At 48.9% G+C, this 18,509-nt stretch overlaps 1 protein-coding gene across 3 annotated transcripts in view; it reads right to left on the bottom strand.

Annotated features, from left to right (window-relative positions):
- Positions 1 to 18,509, bottom strand: part of DAPK2 (death associated protein kinase 2) — a 66,104-nt gene that overhangs the window by 36,045 nt on the left and 11,550 nt on the right. The window contains exon 1 of one of the 3 annotated variants that reach the window (XM_084816644.1): positions 11,125 to 11,446. The exons of the other annotated variants lie outside the window; for them this stretch is intronic. The gene's annotated coding sequence lies outside the window, so the exon portion shown is untranslated. Of the gene's footprint in view, positions 1 to 11,124; positions 11,447 to 18,509 lie in introns of those variants that run through there. 3 annotated transcript variants of the gene reach the window in all.

Here is an 18,509-nt window from a genome sequence, read left to right as displayed (position 1 = left end):
CACTGCCTTGTTGTGAGGAAGGGGCTTGCCTAACTCAGTGAAGCCATAAGCTATGCCGTGCAGGGCCACCCAAGACAGACAGGTCATGGCAGAGAGTTCTGACAAAATGTGGTCCACTGGAGAAGGAAATGGCAACCCATTCCAGTGTTCTTGCCAAGAAAACCCCATGGAACGTATCACAAGGCTAAAGATATGATGCCGGAAGATGAGCCCTTCAGGTCGGAAGGTGTCCAATATACTACTGGGGAAGAGCAGAGGGTATTTCCAAGTAGCGCCAGAAAGAGTGAAGCGGCTGGGCCAAAGCCGAAAGGACACTCAGCTGTGGATGTGTCTGGTGGTGAAAAGAAAATCTGATGCTGTAAAGAACAATATTGTTTAGGAACCTGGAATGTCAGATCAATGAATCAAGGTAAGCTGGAGGTGGTCAAACATGAGATGGCAAGGTTGAACATCGACATCTTGAGAATCAGCGAACTAAAATGGACAGGCATGGGCAAATTTAATTCAGGTGACCATCATATCTACTACTGTGGGCAAGAATCCCTTAGAAGAAATGGAGTAGCACTCATAGTCAACAAAAGGGTGGGAAAAGCAGTACTGGGGTACAATCTCAAAAACGATAGAATGATCTCAGTATGAATCCAAGGCAAACCATTCAACATCACAGTAATTCAAGTCTATGCCCCAACCACTGAGGACGAAGAAGCTGAGGGTAACTGGTTCTATGAAGACCTACAACACCTTCTAGAACTAACACCAAAAAAAGATGTCCTCCTCATCATAGGGGATTGGAATGCTAAAGTAGGAAGTCCAGAAATCACCGGGATAACAGGCAAGCATGGCTTTGGTGTACAAAATGAAGCAGGACAAAGGCTAACAGAGTTTTGCCAAGAGAACAGGCTGATCATAACAAACACACTTTTCCAACAGCACAAGAGGCGACTCTACACATGGACATCACCAGATGGTCAATATCGATATCAGATTATGTCCTTTGCAGCCAAAGATGGAGAACCTCTATACAGTCAGTAAAAACAAGACCTGGAGCTGACTGTGGCTCAGATCATGAGCTTCTTGTTGCAAAATTTCGGCTCAAATTGAAGAACGTTGGGAAAACCACTAAAGCATTCAGGTATGATCTAAATCATATCCCTGATGAATATACAGTGGAGGTGAGGAATAGATTTAAGGGATTAGACCTGATAGACAGAGTGCCTGAGGAACTATGGATGGAGGTCCATAACACTGTTCAGGAGGTAGCAACTCAATCCATCCCAAAGAAAAAGAAATGCAAGAAAGCAAAGTGGCTGTCTGAGGAGGCTTTACAAGTAGCTGAGGAAAGAAGGGAAGCAAAAAGCAAGGGAGGAAGGGGAAGATATATCCAACTGAATGCAGAGTTCCAGAGAATAGCAAGGAGAGACAAGAAGGCCTTCTTAAATGAACAATGCAAAGAAATTGAGGAAAACAACAGAATGGGAAAGACTAGAGATCTCTTCAAGAAAATCGGAGATCTCAAGGGAACGTATAGTGCAAAGACGGGCATGATAAAGGACAAAGAAGGCAGGGACCTAACAGAAGCAGATGAGATTAAGAAGAGGTGGAAAGAATACACAGAAGAACTATACAGGAAAGATCTGAATGTCCCTGATAGCCATGATAGTGCGGTCACTGAACTGGAGCCGGACATCCTCGAGAGTGAAGTCAAGTGGGCCTTAGGAAGCATTACTAACAACAAAGCTAGCGGAGATGACAGTCTTCCAGCTGAACTATTTAAAATCCTAAAAGATGATGCTGTTAAAGTGCTGCAGTCCATACGCCAACACATTTGGAACACTCAACAGTGGCCACAAGACTGGAAAAGGTCAGTTTACATTCCAATTCCAAAGAAGGGCAATGCCAAAGAATGTTCAAACTACCGTACAGTTGCGCTCATTTCCCATGCCAGCAAGGTGATGCTCAAAATCCTACAAGCTAGGCTTCAGCAGTATGTGAATCGAGAACTACCGGGAGTACAAACTGGGTTTCGAAGAGGCAGAGGAACTAGAGATCAAATCACCAACATTCGCTGGATCATGGAGAAAGCAAGGGAATTCCAGAAAAACGTCTATTTCTGCTTCATTGACTACGCTAAAGCCTTTGATTGTGTGGATCACAACAAACTCTGGCAAATTCTTAGGCGAGATGGGAGTACCAGACCACCTTACTTGTCTCCTGAGAAACCTGTATGAGGACCAAGAAGCAACAGTAAGAACCAGACATGGAACAACCGATTGGTTCAAAATTGGGAAAGGAGTATGACAAGGCTGCATATTGTCACCCTGCTTATTTAACTTATATGCAGAGTACATCATGAGAAACGCCAGGTTGGATGAATCACAGGTCGGAATAAAGATTGCCGGGAGAATTATCAACAACCTCAGATATGCAGACGATACCACCCTAATGGCAGAAAACGAAGAGGATCTCAAGAGCCTCTTGTTGAGGGTGAAAGAGGAGAGTGCAAAAGTTGGTTTGAAACTCAACATTAAAAAAACTAAAGAAATGGAAGCAGTGACAGATTTTATTTTCTTGGGCTCCAAGATCACCGCAGACGGTGACTGCAGCCATGAAATTAAAAGACGCTTGCTCCTTGGAACGAAAGCTATGGCAAACCTAGGCAGCATAGTAAGAAGCAGAGACATCACCTTGCTGACAAAGGTCCGTCTAATCAAAGCTGGTTTTCCCAGTAGCAACATATGGCTATGAGAGCTGGACTATAAGGAAGGCTGAGCGCCGAAGAATTGATGCTTTCCAACTGTGACGCTGGAGAAGACTCTCATGAGTCCCCTGGACTGCAAGGAGGTCCAATCAGTCCATCCTAAAGGAAATCAACCCTGACTGCTCATTGAAAGGACAGATACTGAAGCTGAAGCTCAAATATTTTGGCCACCTAATGCGAAGAGAAAACTCCCTGGAAAAGTCCCTGATGCTAGGAAAGATTGAAGGCAAAAGGAGAAGGGGACAGCAGAGGATGAGATGGCTAGATAGCATCACCGATGCAATGAAGATGAACTTGAGCACACTCCGGGAGGGAGTGGAGGACAGGAAGGCCTGGCGTGCTGTGGTCCATGGGGTCACGAAGAGTCGGACACAACTTAACGACAGAACAACAACTGAGCAGGGCGTTGGGACTTGAGGACTTAAATGGCCCCTTCCAACGCTAGGTGTCAGAGAATGTATGGAAGTTTGTGAGAAATTGTGGGAGGGGGCTTCATGCCAGCTGCTGCCATGTGGCCTCCAATGTCCTTATTTAGGACAAATTTGGCCCCTGGGCTAAAAATATTCCCTACCCCTGACCCAGGCAATGGCCCTCCATGGGGCCTGAAGGAACTTTCCCTACTTCAAGTGGTTATTGAATCAGCGTGGTGTACTGGTTGGACCCAGGTTCAAATCCCCTCTCTGCTTATGAATCACACTGGGTGACCTTGGGCCAGACACTGTCTCTCAGCTTAACCCACTTCACAGGGCTGTTCTGAGGATAAAATGGGGGAGGGGCTGACCCACATATGGCGCCTTGAGCTCCTTGGAGGAAAGGTGAGATACACTTGTGCTACTTCATAAATAAATACAGACCCCCTTGCTGGTTTTACTACTGTGGACCAGGCTTAGCTAGCTTGCTTGGAGGGATGGATCCTGTGGGCAGCTTCCTTGCTCCTGCTCCAGCATGCCAAGGTTGGAGTTGTGAACATTCATCTGTAGGAGGCACTGACATGCGAGGAGGATGGGTACATGGCTTGGGGAAGGGGGTGACGCGATTCCATGGGTAAGCCTCATGATCACTTTAAAACACAGCTTTGCATGAAAGTGAACTGGGTGTCCCTTTTAGTAGATTTACAAATAAGGACACCTAGCTGCTGACCTGGCTGTTATCGATTTGTAACAGTCACAAACTGTCCCTCTTCAAGAGGACAAGTGTACAACCTGGGCTGCCTGCACCAACGAGGCACCACTGCATCTTCCACCCTTACGAGACAATCCTGTGTTTGCGTACTCCAGAGGCAGCCCCCCTGCATTCAGTTGGACTGATGCCCAGCTCAGTGTACAGAGGACTGCAGCCTTAATAAACCTGCATTGAGGGAAAGCCGCAGGCTACCAGCAAAACACAAACATGAAGGGAGGGTGGGTGGACCAACTGAAACCGGACTGAGATCAGGGGGAAGAGATTGTTGGATCAGGTCCAGACCTTTTGCCCTCATTGCTCATGAGGAGGGAAAGGGGGAGCTACAGGGCTGCCTGTTGGAGAGAGTCTTTCATTGTGCAATTGCCCTGCTTCACTCATGGAATTTTACAGGGAGCCCAGATGGCATGGTCTTCCCTTGGCAGCCCTCCCGTGTTTTCCCATCACTTCTTCTGGCTGTTTTCTTACCAGAAAACATCCATTAAGGCAGGGGCGGGCAACTTGTAAGCTGTCCAGATGTTTTGGCCAACAACTCCCATCAGCCCTAGCCAGCAGAGCCAATGCCGAGGGATCATGGGAGCTGAAGGCCAAAACATCTGGAGGGCTGAAGTTGCCCGCTCCTGTGTTGGGGGGGGGAGAGACAGACTAGCAGCACAATACCTTTTAAGTGTTAGCACTAGGAATCACCTTTGCACCCTTAGACTCTCCCATGGTGACACACTCACCCTGTGCTTTTGAGTGCCTTCCCGCCAAAGGGTTCGGAAGACACCCCCCTCCCCACTTGCTGCTGCAACCTTTCCAAGGCAGGCGAAGACTTCTCTCTCATCCAAGGTGCCTTTGAGATGGACTCATCCAGCTGGACCTAGTTTGTGGCGCTCCCCCCCCCCCATGACTTTTATTGGTTCTCAATGGTTTTATATATTTTAAACTTGTCATCTTTCAATGACATTTTTTGGGGAAAAAATAGTGCTGTTGATTATGAAAAGCGGTACAGAATTTTTTTTAAAACAAAGAAATCGGGAAAGAGAAGCCTCTGCTGCTACAAGATGCTGATCTGGCACGTCAAAGACAATGCCATTCCTAGGGGAATTTGGTTTGGCGTCTTCACGAGGGCAAGGTGTGTGGCTTAAAAAGACTAGCAGAAAACATCTCTCTTAAAGAAAGATCAGCATCCCAGGAGACAAGGTACACTACCAAATAAATAAATACTAAAATCCACGGTCAGACAATACCTTTATTCACCAAAAAGCCAACAAAATGGTGAGCAAGCCTTTGAGATTTCCAGAACTCTTCATAAGGCTGGATGTTAAGCAAGGCAGGGCAGGCGGGGGGGTGGGGCAAAAGCTGGCTTGATATTGAAGTCATGGACAGTGTCTTAAGATGGAGTGTAGGAATGGAGGCAGACTTCAATGGGTGTCTCTACTAGGCTTTATGTAGGGTTTATAAGGGAGCAGCTTATAAGACTCCTGGGAATTTGGCTGATTGATCTGTTGACTCACCCTCTGGGGCCTTTTAGGAGAACAATGAAAGGCCCGCTTGTCACATCTGCATAAACCTCACGCATAACAACACTTAGCATTTATGTAACTTTTCTTTTTGGAGTTGGATTACTCCACCTCTCTGCCAATTTTAGGCAGCAAAAACACACAGAGACTGAAGTTGTTTTTTGTAGCTGCCCCATCAACATGGAACTCCCTTCTCAAAGACTTCCCTATTCAGGCTGGCTTTTGGTGGCAGCTGGGTGAGGCTTATCAATAGGTAGCATATCTTGCATGGGATTTTTGCTTTATGTTTCAATACTGTAGCCCACCCCAAGTTCTAGCAGTGCAAGAAGCCTACATAAAACTAGTATTAACCAACTCCTATCAGACACCTTTAGAGATGTTTACGTGTTGCTTTCTGGTCTGCAATACAGCTACCCTGAGACTAGGAACTTAACTCAAATGAAGATCCTTACACTGTCAAGGAAAGTAGCGGGAATCAAGAAATGGTGGATACGGATCCTGGCTTCCCATCAGTGATCCAGAGCCACATGCACTTGGAGGCTTCTGATGAACACTGTTAACATTGGAGTAGAAAGCGAAGGCTCTGTTCCACGAAAACAGCACCATCAGCCCAGGCACCAAAGAAATCCATTTCCTTTTCCCAAGGACTTTATAATCTGATATCTAATCCTTGATATATCTGTGCTTCCCTCTGCTATCATAAGCAACTGTTTGCACTCTCAATCTCCCCTCCCTCCCCAATCCCATTCTGAAGGTATTGGCTGGTGCCTCCCTCATCCAGCTGACATCATCAGGACCCTCCAAACAGGTCAAACTGGAGAACCAAAAATAGTGATACATTTCTAGGGAACTGGAAGTGATGCTGTTTAGGTCTCCTTTGGAATGGAATGTTCACTTCATGGGAGACAAGAACTGCCTAATGGGAACAATGTACAGTAGGAATAGGAAATTATGAAGCTTACAGCCATATGTCCAAAAATAGCAGATACAAAAAATGGATGCAGCAATATATTGTACTGAACCAACTCCTGTTCTCATAGTTGTATGAACTCTTCCAGTTACAGAAGATTTTTCACAGCAGGGAATGGGATTAATCTGGCAGTTAATTTTCTCAGCCTCAGCACCCGTATCTGTAAAATGGGGGTGATGATATTACAGGCCTACTTTACAAGACTGTTTCAAGGATTTGAACACTAGAGTTGCACAGTGCAAATGACTAATAATAATACATATCAATGTTCAAAAGGAAAGTTATTTATTCCCACCCACCCCCATAGTGAAATACAGCTTACATTTCTCAGCATAGGTGGGGATGGATTGGAAGAGAGGCATAACTTCACAACTGCCTATAAAACACTGCACTTTTAACATCCCTTTTAAACTGAAGCACTCCTTTGTCTTCACAATTTACTATGCTTGTAGAGACCCCACCTCCAAATACGTGACACATATTATCAGTCTATAGTTCATACCTCTGTAGTATCATATACAGAATGACAGTTTATAAGAAACACAGACGCTAGCTTGGCAACACAATCCAGTACATGTCTTCTTAGATGTAATTGCTTTTGAGTTTAATGGGGTTTATTCTCATGTAAGTGCGTGTAGGATTGCAGCTTATGCAAGTCAAATCGGAGGTACTCAGCACAGCACTTCATCCATTTCCACATTTGCTTATTTAATTCCTAATGCTAATTAACCACCCCTCCATAAAAGAGCCCAAAGCAACATGCAATACAATAATGAATGTACTGGTTAAAAACAAAACAACATTTTAAACCAGCAGCAATAAACTATGCAGTTAAAAAACAAAAAATCAAAAGTGGCAGCATCTCTGGCCGTGTCTCCTCCCCTGCCTCTGTTTTTAGATAAAAGGTATTAACTAAAATAAACACCAGGTATACATTCAAAGAAGATTTTAACCCAGAAAACTGTCACCCTCCAGCAACGTAATTACCGTTTATACCAGAAAACACCTCCGGTTTTATGGTGCCTTCCACCCAGCAGTTTCAGAACCCTCCGCAATTGCACAGACCATTGGAGTGCTAAGCGAGGGGAAAATGCTAGAAGCCAATTTAAGTCACTTGCCCACGGCCTGGGCTGGGTAAAGTCTCATGGATGTGCATGAAGATGTGATGACTGGCACCTCCCCCTGCCCCCCGCCAAATCCATAACTGGCTCCTCAACATCAGATATTGGCACCTCTCCATTGGAATCATCAGCCGAGCCCTACCCACGCTGCCATGACACCAGATTGCCATGGGAAGAGAAACTATGGTGATCCCCTCAACTCCCTCTCGGTCCTTTGTCCTGGGCAGATGCTAGAAGAGCAGGCCTTTCATGAACATACAAAACTGCCTTCTACCAAATCAAGGTCTTGGTCCATCTACCCCCTATTGTCTGCAGCTCTCCAGGGTTTCAGGCAAGAGATGGTGGGGACCAAATCTGGAACCTTGGGCATGCAAAGCCTGGGCCCTTCTACTGAGCTCTGGGCCTTCTCCAAATAGGATGTGGCCTTATGCCAAGTCAGACCCACTGGTCCATCCAGCTCAGTACTGTTTGCTCTGACGGGTAACGGCTCCCCAAAGACTCAGGCAGAGATCTCTCCCAGCTCAGCTACTCAAGATCGAGGGAGTGATCCTGGGACATTCCAGATGCAGGCTATGGGCTCAAAGGGTGGCTTGCGACTGGCCTGCACAGAAGCCACCTGCTTCCCCCAATACTGCTCAAGCATGCAGGGCTGTGAGCTCATTTTTAAAATGAACAGGAAACAAAAGGAGCTGTATTTATTTAATGTATTAAAAAAACCCGGGAATTCAAATAAATGAGTTCCAGTAGTGCCACCAGGGCACAGGATTTTGTAGCGGATATCCAGGGCCCTATTCAGTAGAATGAGTGGGAAGGCCCCCAAACACAATGTAGACATTACTGTCTAAAGGTGGCAGGAGGAAGAGGTGGGAGACCTTACAATCCAGAGTCTAAAATTACCTAACTGTACCAGCAATGAGTTCCAAATTAAAAGTGCACTTGTTTCTATTGGGATGAAAAATAGAAATAAGGACATAAAAAGAGTCCTGCTGGATCAGACCAAGGGTCCATCTAGTCCAGCGTTCTGTTCACACAGTGGCCAACCAGCTGCCTGTGGGAAGCCCACAAGCAGGGCATGAGCACACCAGCACCCTCCCGCCCTTATTCCCCAGCAACTGGTGTACAGAGGCCCACTGCCTCTGGTACTAGAGGTAGCACAGAGACATCAGGACCAGTAGCCTTGATAGCCTTCTCCTCCAGGAACTTGTCTACTCCCCTTTTAAAGCCATCCAAATTCGTGGCCATCACCACTTCTTGTAGCAGCGAATCCCATAGTTTAAGTCTGTGCTGCGTGAAGAAGGGCTTCCCTTTCTCTGCCCTGAATCTCCCACCAGTAATCTTCACGGAATGACCCCGTTGGGTTCTAGTATTATGAAAGAGGGAAGAAAATGTCTCCCTATCCACTTTCTCACTCCGTGCATGATTTTGTACACCTCTATCATGTCTCGCCTGACTCGCTTTTTTTCTAAGCTAAACAATCCTAGCTGTTGTAACCTTTCCTCGCACGGGAGTTGCTCCAGCCCTTGATCATTTTTCTGCACTTTTCCCAACTTCATAATGCCCTTTTTTAGGCGTAGTGACCAGAACTGTACAGGTCACAGAGAAGTTATGGGGGGGGGGGGACTCTGTGTGCCTTTTAAAATCACCTATAAAATGGGGGCCCTTTGACCTATCTATTGGAAATCTGGCAGCTCTGATCCTGTGGAGGGGTAGTAGAATGCCTGAAAATTGCATGCCAGTAGGATGGAGACGTTACAAGCAAGAGAAGAGCAGTCAGGTCTCCCACTAAAAGCAATAGGAAGGTTATATGCCTTTTTAATGCCTTTAAAAGATGAAGCCTTTTTGGGGGGGGCTTGAAACTGGCAGGCCCTCTGCCTTGGAAGGCTAATAAAAATAGCTGAAAGTGTCATACCATTTGGGTGAAAAACAACAAAGTTACAGGCAGCAAAAGGGCTGGCTAGATTTCCCTTCAAATACAGTAGGAAACGTGGGGCGGGGGGAGGAACAAAAATGTATGAACTAGTTCCAACTTAGTTGTGAAAATGACTGAAAAGCGAACAAATCAATAATAAATTAATTAAAACAAATAGAGTAACAAGACTAAAAAAGTTCTTCCAATCCCCAGAAGAATTTAGGTTGGCGTGGGCCAGGAGAAGCAACAAAGAAGGAGACCTGATTAGATTTTGGGTGTTGGGAAGGGTGCCCTACGGGTGTGGGTGGCCAACTGGGTAGAAAAAGGAGAAGAAAACTCACACGGGGTTGATAGAATCTCAAAGAGCGGGCTTGGGAACTCCACCTGGCTCTGTGTTCTTCAGTAAATTCTGCTATATCGTAACACAAATCCTTTAGTAATCATGCAAATATTCAGGGGATTAGTGCAAGTCAAGACACAATAACATTAATAAAGCCTTCAAACACTTATGAGATCATCCCAGATAAGCAGGGAGATGCCAAGGCAAGTCCCTTTGACACAACAGTTCAGCTCTTGCTGGAGCAGAACTTTCTGAGTGCTTCTTCACCAATTGACCTTCTAGTTCCAAGTAAGTCCAGCAAGCAATATTGTTTCCCAGAGGTGCACAAGGAAGCTGCCGTCTCCCAGATGAGATCACTGCTTCATCTCGTCCAGTATTGTCTCCTCTGATGGGCAGATGTTGTTGGACCACAACTTCCATCATCCCTCCCTATCGGCTATGAAGACCTGGACTGCTGGGACCTGCAGCCCACCAACATTGGGGGTGTCCCACGTCCCCCACCCCTGCTCTATGGTCTCAGGCAGGGCTCTGGCCCCTCATCACCCCAGCTACCCGACCCTTTTCTTTTTCTTTTTTAAACTGGAGGTGCCAGGGGTGGAGCCTGGGCTCTCCTGATAGTACCCCTGGTCTCTCCAAAGTGGAGCCCATGGGCACATCTCTGTTGGCACCTGCCGGCCTTCGTGCTCCTCCTGATTCTTATGTCATTTCTTAAGATTTTTTAAAGATAAAACACAGTTTTTAAGCTGGGACACTGGCACCCTGGGAAGCCCAGCGCCCCCCTCCGGTGCCATCATTGTGTGGGTTCCAAAGAGCGGTTTTGTGCTCTGGAGCTCACACCCACCTCTGCCTTGGGTTCCGGTGCTTGGGCAAGTTACCTTTTTTTAGTCTCACCAGTTTCCCTTCTGAGAAACAAGTGTTCTGTGACTGGCCATGCCCCTCATGGCAGCCTTTTTATGAATGGGCAAGCCACGCCCACTGCAGCCATGTTGTGGGAGCACCCCTAACACTCTCTCAGCATCCCAAATGCGCCCACAAAAACAAAAAAGTCGGGGTTCACTGCAGCTTAATCAATGTAATGGCAAACTTTTATAAGGTCAGTTTCCTTGCATGGAGAGAGGCTTCTTTCTCCAGCCAGATATGAACAGAAAAACTCTCTCCTACATTCAACCAGGCGAGTGGGTGAGCTGCACATTCCAGTAGCTTGGAATAGGTTCCAACTTTCACAGACTTTTAAGCAGGCATGTTTAGCTATGGAAGCCATACAAAAGCCCTAGCAAGAGAGAGACATTTTGCACAACAAGGAGCCTGCTTGCCATGGTTGAGTTTCTCCGGATACACTCACCGTGGGATCTCTTGCTGAACTCGGTGATTCATATCAGGGCCTACTCTGCTGCAGTTCACATCACCCAACACACTAGAAACAGAACATTATGGCAGAATGTTATTTCTTGCTGAAACGTCTTCAAGCGGCATCAGGTGTGTCAGACAGTCTCATCCCAGTTTCCTGTACTCTGGCCACTTACACAAACCCACAGCTGCAGCTTTTTTCTAAAGAACATCCGCTGGGATCAGCACTCACCCCACAACAGGGGTCTTGTCCTTACCAGGGATCATGGCCACCAGCTTCTGCTGCCACAGTCACTGCCACACATTAGATGCCTCCAAATGTTAGCTCACAAATTCCTAGCCCTCAGGAGCACCTTGAAAATTTGACACGTATCTCTGTCTGTCTAATACTATTTAAGATGTACATGCTGAGGCTCTCCTCCTAAAAAGCAGAGTGGTTTACAGACAGAAGCAAATAATACAATAAATAATAGCATACAATATAAAAACCACCAACTTAAAGCAAGCAATAATTAAGAACAACAGAACTAAATATTTAAAGCCCATATGAATTAATGTGTTTTCACTTTCTGTCTAAAAGACAACAGAGGGTGGATCTCCACAGGAATAACAAACCCATGGTGACCCACAGCCCTGCAGTGCAGGTTCTTTGAAGGAGGAAAAAGAGGCATTTAAGCGTGTAGCGAATTATGAGTTCCTGCATCGAGAGGCTGGGTGGGAAATGAAGCTGCAGAGCGGAGCCCACGCAAGAACTGGAAGCTCATCCCAAGACATGAAAGAAGCCTGTGAGTACATCTGGCTTAGATGTGCCATGCCTGGGATTCTTGTGGCTTTTGGGGTGGAATGCGAGGTCTGCCAAGGGCTACTTCTCAGCCCCATGGTCACCCAGGCAAGAGGCCAGGGTCCAGCGGCCCAGAAAGAACCATCTTGGTTTACAATGCAGGTCCCGCCCCACACACACACACACACACACACACACACACTTGCTTTTTAAGCACTGCTGGCTCTCTGCTGAACTCAGCTCTGCAACTCATTTTGGGCCAGCGAGACCAGCTAATTGCTGGGATTGCTGCTGTAACTGATACCCAGGCATTCAGAGGCCGCAGGCCCGAGTGTGGAATAACCAGGGGTGGGATGGGGGTGGGAGGAGGCCAAACAAAGACAGGCTCAGGAATGTCTCTTCATGCTCTCAGAGTGGGCCTCCCTGGACCAGCGGGGGAGTCATTCTGGCTTCCTCAACTACAGCCAAGGTGTAACTCCGCCATAAAAGCCTTTGGGCTTGTCAACGCTACAGAAAAACACACCACCTCCCCAACTCAGGCGTTCTTGCTGCGGGAACAGTGAACACACAAGGGGGGAGAGTGAGGCTGAGCACCCTAGCTCTGCCCCCACCCCCCATCATTGCTGTTTTTGCTCTGCATGTTTTTTGGGCAAACCTCTGCACCGGGGAGAGCGTGCGTGTTGCCTGCATGCGTTGGAGCCCAGCGCTCTGCATGGCAGAGGAGGCTCCCCCCGCAGAAATTCACCCTTGGCACGTGGAGTATGGTGGGAGCACCCACAGCAGAGGCACAGCTAGCATGCTCATCCTCACTCCCCCCCCCCCCGGTGCATTCACGATGACCCCCAGCAAGCACGTCTGAACAGGGCTTGTGTTGGGCAGAAAACGCCCGAAGACCTTTGAGGCTGTGCCATGTCCTGGCTGCAGCTGAGGGAGCCTGGATGAGCGCGGCCGGGTTGTGCACAGCTGTGTGGAGCACCTGCCGGGCGGGCACTGGCTGCGACGCCCCCGACAGCAGGCCCTTCCCCACCCCGAGTGCCACGGCGGAAGGTTTTGGAAAGGAGGGCGACTGGTGTATATTGCTGCACTGCGACAGCGATGCTCTTCAGAAAGGAACAGACGTAGCAGCGGGGGGGGGGGGGGGCGTGCATCCGCACAGGTGCTCTGCCCGCTGCAGCAAGCGGCCTTCCTGACGTTTACACAGCGACCACACTGCCGTTGTAGGATAAGAGCTCGTGTCAGGATAGCATGCAGAAAAAGGCTGTTCCTTCCCAATTGTCCACGCAAGCCTAGCTCAGCGGCGGAGCCCCTGCTTGGCATGCCAAAGGCCCCAGGTTCGACCCCCGGCATCTCTAGGTAGGGCAGGGGAAACTCCTGCCTGAAACCCTGGGGTGCCGCTGCCTGTCAGTGTCGACAGCACTGGGCTAGATGGACCAGACTGAGGAAAAGGCAGCTTCCTACTGGGGAGACAAGCCGGCCGCCTCACCCTACCAGCCAAGGGCTCCATTGCGCCTGGCCTCTCCACAGACTGCACAGCCGTCCCTCGCTCCACTGCTCCTGAGGGGCTCAACTAAGAAGCGGAGCCATTTCTCTGGGCAAGGCCAAGCTCTCCACCGCTTAACTCACCTGGGGCTCCCACACACACGCCAGCCGACAGCATTCTCCTTCTGTCTGCGCTTGCCGCTTTTGTTACAAGTGCGGCGCTGTCATGTCGCCCATCATCAACAGGAGCCTGCCAGAACACTGATTTGATCTCCCCTCTCCACACCCTCTGCCTTCTTGGAGCCAGGCGTGAGCAGGGCTTACAGGGGAGGGGAGCTCTGGGCAGGACCGCAGCTGGAGCGGAATCAGGTCTGGGGCAAACTGAAGAGCGAGACCAGCAGACAAGGCTGGAGAGTTCAAGAGACGTCTAGCTCTGGCGGTGGAAGAGGAAGGCCTGACGTGGATGGAGAGGAAACAGAAAGGAAGGTGTGCAAGGGAGCAGTTGGCCAATGGCAGGTGCAGGGAACAGCCAAGTTACTCGAGGAGAGGGCATCAGGCACACCGATCGCCCAGGCTCTACTGCCAGCATCACACACGAGGGGATCCGATGGCTGCATCACACTCAACAGCACTCATATTCACGGCAGCTGTACCAGTGTTTCCAGCAACCACCATGTAAAGTGCAGACAGGCATGATCAGAGATAATTCATCAATGAATGAGCATATCACCTTTCTGGTCAGCAAGCTCCCTCGAGGCAGTTTAAGGTACAATCCTGTGCATGTTTAGACAGAAAAAGTCCTACAAATCCCAGCATTCCCCATGCTGGCTGGGGAATGCTAGGAGTTGTAAGACTTTTTCCTGTCTAAACATGCATAGGATGGCACCCTTACAAAACGAGAAACATTCGTATATCTATTTCATAGCACTTTGCAGAGTTTCACATAAAAAAAGACAAGTCCCTGCCCAAAAAGGTCTTGCAATCTAAATACCACTGAAGGGTTCTGGGAAACTGGCACAATGTTAATGGCATAAATAAATACATTCCTTATCCTTCTTCATACCAGGGTTCTCCAGGTGGCCACGGCCCCTTTTCTGGGCCACATCCCTTTTCCCCAGTTGCTGATCATTCAGTGGGGTTCCAGCTTCGGCATGGTTCCCCCCATTCTAAAAGGCTGACATGCCAGCAGTAAAAGTTTTTAGGGAAAAATACGCTGGCATGTTGGTTTCACCCCCTTTGCCACCCACCACTGGCATGCAGCCCCCAAGAGCATCTCCAAAAACTGAATTTGGCCCTTGGGTTGAAAGAGGTCCTCCCCCCGCCGCTCTGTACTTAAGCCCAATTAATGATCAGCGGTTGGAATTTCTGTTTGAAAGAGTCTTCCGATATTCACAACTATTTCTTTACTAGTACTAGATACTTTCAGCATACCAGAGTTTACAGCAGTCATGTGTGTGAGTGTGTGTGTGCATTTCTGCAACAGTAATTTATTTATTTAAAACATTTTCATACCACCCTTCATTCTATTTACAGTTTCAGGGTGGGGCACGATCAATTATCACAACATAAATACATTAATAAACACCACAGAGAAAACCCTTAGTAATTAAAACACACACAAGTTAGCATGCCTGGGTGAACAAAGACGTTTTCACCTGGTGCCCCAAAGACGGCAGGGCAGGCGCCAGGCAAGCGGCTGCATGGAGGGCTTGTTGCCACCAGGGTGCCGCCGCTCAGCAAAGACTACAGAACAGCGAGGAGAAATCGCAGCTACGATGGCACACGGAAGACAACACCTGCCACTGTCGAGGCCCATAAACCAGCCTCCCCAACCAGGTGCCCTCCAGATATGCCTTTCTAATGGCCGCGCTGGGTGAGGATGATGGGAGTTGTAGCCCACACTTCTGGAGGCCACCAAGCCAGGAAAGGCTCTCCTAAGCCTTCAGACCGCCAAAGCTTTAGCCAGCAATATCCTGCCACTACCGCCTTGAAAAGGAACACCTGCGTCCAGTGGAGGCTGGTGGCTCCGATGACAGTGGGGCAGGGCATCCGCTCTGGGTTTCAGTCAGAACTCTCAAGGAGCTATCAAAGGTGCAGAGCATCTTGGATAGCTCCTTTAAAGTTCTGACTGCACCGTGGATAGCTCCTTTAGAGTTCTGACTGAAACCCGGAGCGGATTCACCACCCCATTGACATCGGAGCTACCAGCCCCCACTGCCTAGATCAGCCTGACCCAACCTGGCCTATGTATTAACTGGCTTGGGAAATTCAACATAAAAGCCTCAGTATTTACTTCTTTATTTTCCTACAGTTTACTTAAAAAATAAAACAAAGAAACACTAACCTCAAGCTGTAATCACCCTATGCACACACGCCAGTGAGCACTTGCCTTACAACTAGTGGGACTCAGGCTACAGAATTACAATGCCAAGAAATCCTGAGTCAGCAGCATCCCCTCCCAGCCAGAATCCACTCAGATTGCTCTCAGAAACACATGTGGGCCTCGGACCCAGCACAAGGAAGGGCTCCCTCGCGCACACATGCAAAGCGCTCTGAGCCACTTTGCCCTGATACTTTCACCATCAAAGGGAAGATCCTGGCCGCTGTCCACCCCATTGGAAAGGTCTTGTGTAATTTTGTTGAAACTTATGAAGAAATGATGCCGCCTTATCCTGAAGCTGGCCAAGTCCCAGGACTGCCTCCTCCAGCCTTCCCAACCGGGTGCGCCCTCCAGGTGTGTTTGACCAGCAGCAGCTCCCCATGGACTTAGGCAGTGCTCTCTCCCAGCCCTCAGAGGCTGGGCGATTGCTGAAAGTCCAACATTCAGCACACAACACATGCCTTCTACCACTGAGCAAGTCAGAGAAGAATTCAGATCTGTTAGGAACATCAGAAGCTGCTGTAAACCATGTCAGACCCTTGGTCCACCTAGCCCAGTACTGTCCACACTGACCCGCAGCAATGGCTCTCCAGGGTTTCAGGCATGAATTTTCCAGCCCTACCTGGAGATGCTGCTGGGGATTGAACCTGGGACTTCTGGATGCAAAACATTCTCTGCCACTTAGCCATGGTGCCTCCCAATTTGTGTCTGGTGCCACAAATCAATTTAAAGTGCTTCTCAAAAAGAAAATGCTCAGTCTTCTCCTAGAACTGGGGTAGTAAGTAAAGTTTTTAAAACTTATTTTAACTCTGGCATGCATTTTAAGAACACATACATGAAACCAGGGTTTCTTCTTGTTATTCCCCCCCCCCGCACAAGAGGTCATGTAATCAGAACGTCATACAAACAAGAGTGCTCTTTATACAAGGTTGAATTGACAAAGACCCCACTGCCTGCCTGCTTTCAGCTCCGTTCCAATGCATCGGCATGATCTGTTGCATCTTTATCACTTTGGCCAGCTGTCCCCCTTTAAAACAAAAACTTCCCCCTCCCTCTTGAGAAGATGACAACAGCAACAGAGCCAGGAGTGGTTTTCAGGTCCCAGGTCCACCCCAGGGTCAGCCACAATGCGCACAAAGCTAGTCCTCTTTTGCCATCTGCACATGAACTTTAAAAAGAATCCGTGGGGCATGAAAGTGAAGCGTGAAGCATGGCACACAGGAGGACTCCCAACGTAGCCCCCAGAGTTCTAGCTAATCATGGATCATGTGAATTATGGCTGATGCATGCCCTATGGGTGCATACATCAGGACTGCAGTCTGAAGCACACATACCTGGGAGTAAGTCAGCGGGGCTTACGTACGGAGTAGCACACACAGCATTGCACTGGTGTTCTCTTCCCATGAATCTGCTCATCTCTAGCATGTTTTTAGCCAAGCTTGGGCATCTGAAACCAGGCTGCTTAAAGAGTTGCAAGAAAGAGTTCTGACACATGTTGATATCGTGACATCTGTATATTATGCCTATGCCTCCTCTTTTCATATTGAGAAGCACAGACCGCTAATCACCACTCCAGATGCAGATTAGTCACTGAACATGCATGTGAGAAGGAAGGGGGGATACACCTTTTCACTACCCTGATAGGTTTGCTGTATTCTCTTCAAAAGCATCTGAAACCAATTCACGGCATCCGTTCACAACAACATTGCCAAAACAAAAGCGTCAATATCATCAAATCCAGTAACTTCAGGCATCCAGCACCTAATTCAGCCATGTTACAAATATTCAGCTGACCACTAAAATGATTAAGGGGTGGCTGTGATGGTCCCAAAGCCTGCAAAATTCCTATAAAAGTTTCCCCTAGGCACCAAAAGGGGAGCGTGGTAGTAGATAGGCAGGCTTCCTGGGGCAAAGAATTCTGCTAGGGAAGTGCCTGGGTATGCCCCGCACTAGAACTGATCTCACTTGGAGAAAAGGAAAAACGCAGAGCGGGCCACCTCTCCCAGAGCTTAGAGGATGGGGCGGAAATTAGGGCAGAAAGTGCTTCTGCGGGTCTGCCAGCAACATGCATGGCTGACCTACAGCCAGGAGCGCAGAGGTAAGATCCCTTGGATAGCCCTCCCCACCGCAAGACACATCAACAAGCCTTTTGGACTCATAATTAGGGTTGCCCAGGAGGGAAAAGACCAGCTCCCCTCGCCCAATAATGATGCATGGGATGGAAATTCAAATCTGCGCCGGAGACGGTCAGGATGGTGGAAAAGGGTACAGATTAAGAAACCCAGCCTTGGACATACACAGGTCTCTTGTGTGCGCCGTCTGGACACGAGAGGAGCCCGCGTGGGTCGCGCCAAAGGCCCGTCTAGGCCAGCGTCTCCCTTCCCACAGCGGCCAGCAGAAGCCTGCAGGAAGCCCACGCGCAGGACACGAGGGCCGGCTGGTGTGCCACCTTGCCCGCCACGACGCCGCAGGCAACGAGGGCCGCCCTGGGCAGCGGCCGCGTCCCGCGCGAACTCGGCAGCGCCCGCCCGCCCGCCAGGCGCGCACGGGGCCTGCCTCGGGCCCTGCGGGAGCACGGCGCCGGCGGGCCCGGGCGCCACGGACCGTCTCCTCCCCGGGAATTCCTCCGGTGCCCGCGAAAGCTCTTCCCCGCGGCTGCGCCCTGCGCGGAGCCCCCGTCGGCGGCGGCGCTGAGGCTCTCGGCTTGCGCCGTCTGCCCAGCCCTCTCCCGGGCCGCCTG

The sequence above is a fragment of the Heloderma suspectum genome, chromosome 11 (assembly GCF_057233095.1).
Source record: "Heloderma suspectum isolate Gila_16-S chromosome 11, 16-S_ref, whole genome shotgun sequence".
NCBI classification, from domain to species: Eukaryota; Metazoa; Chordata; class Lepidosauria; order Squamata; family Helodermatidae; genus Heloderma; species Heloderma suspectum.
This window is presented reverse-complemented; position numbering and strand designations above follow the sequence as displayed.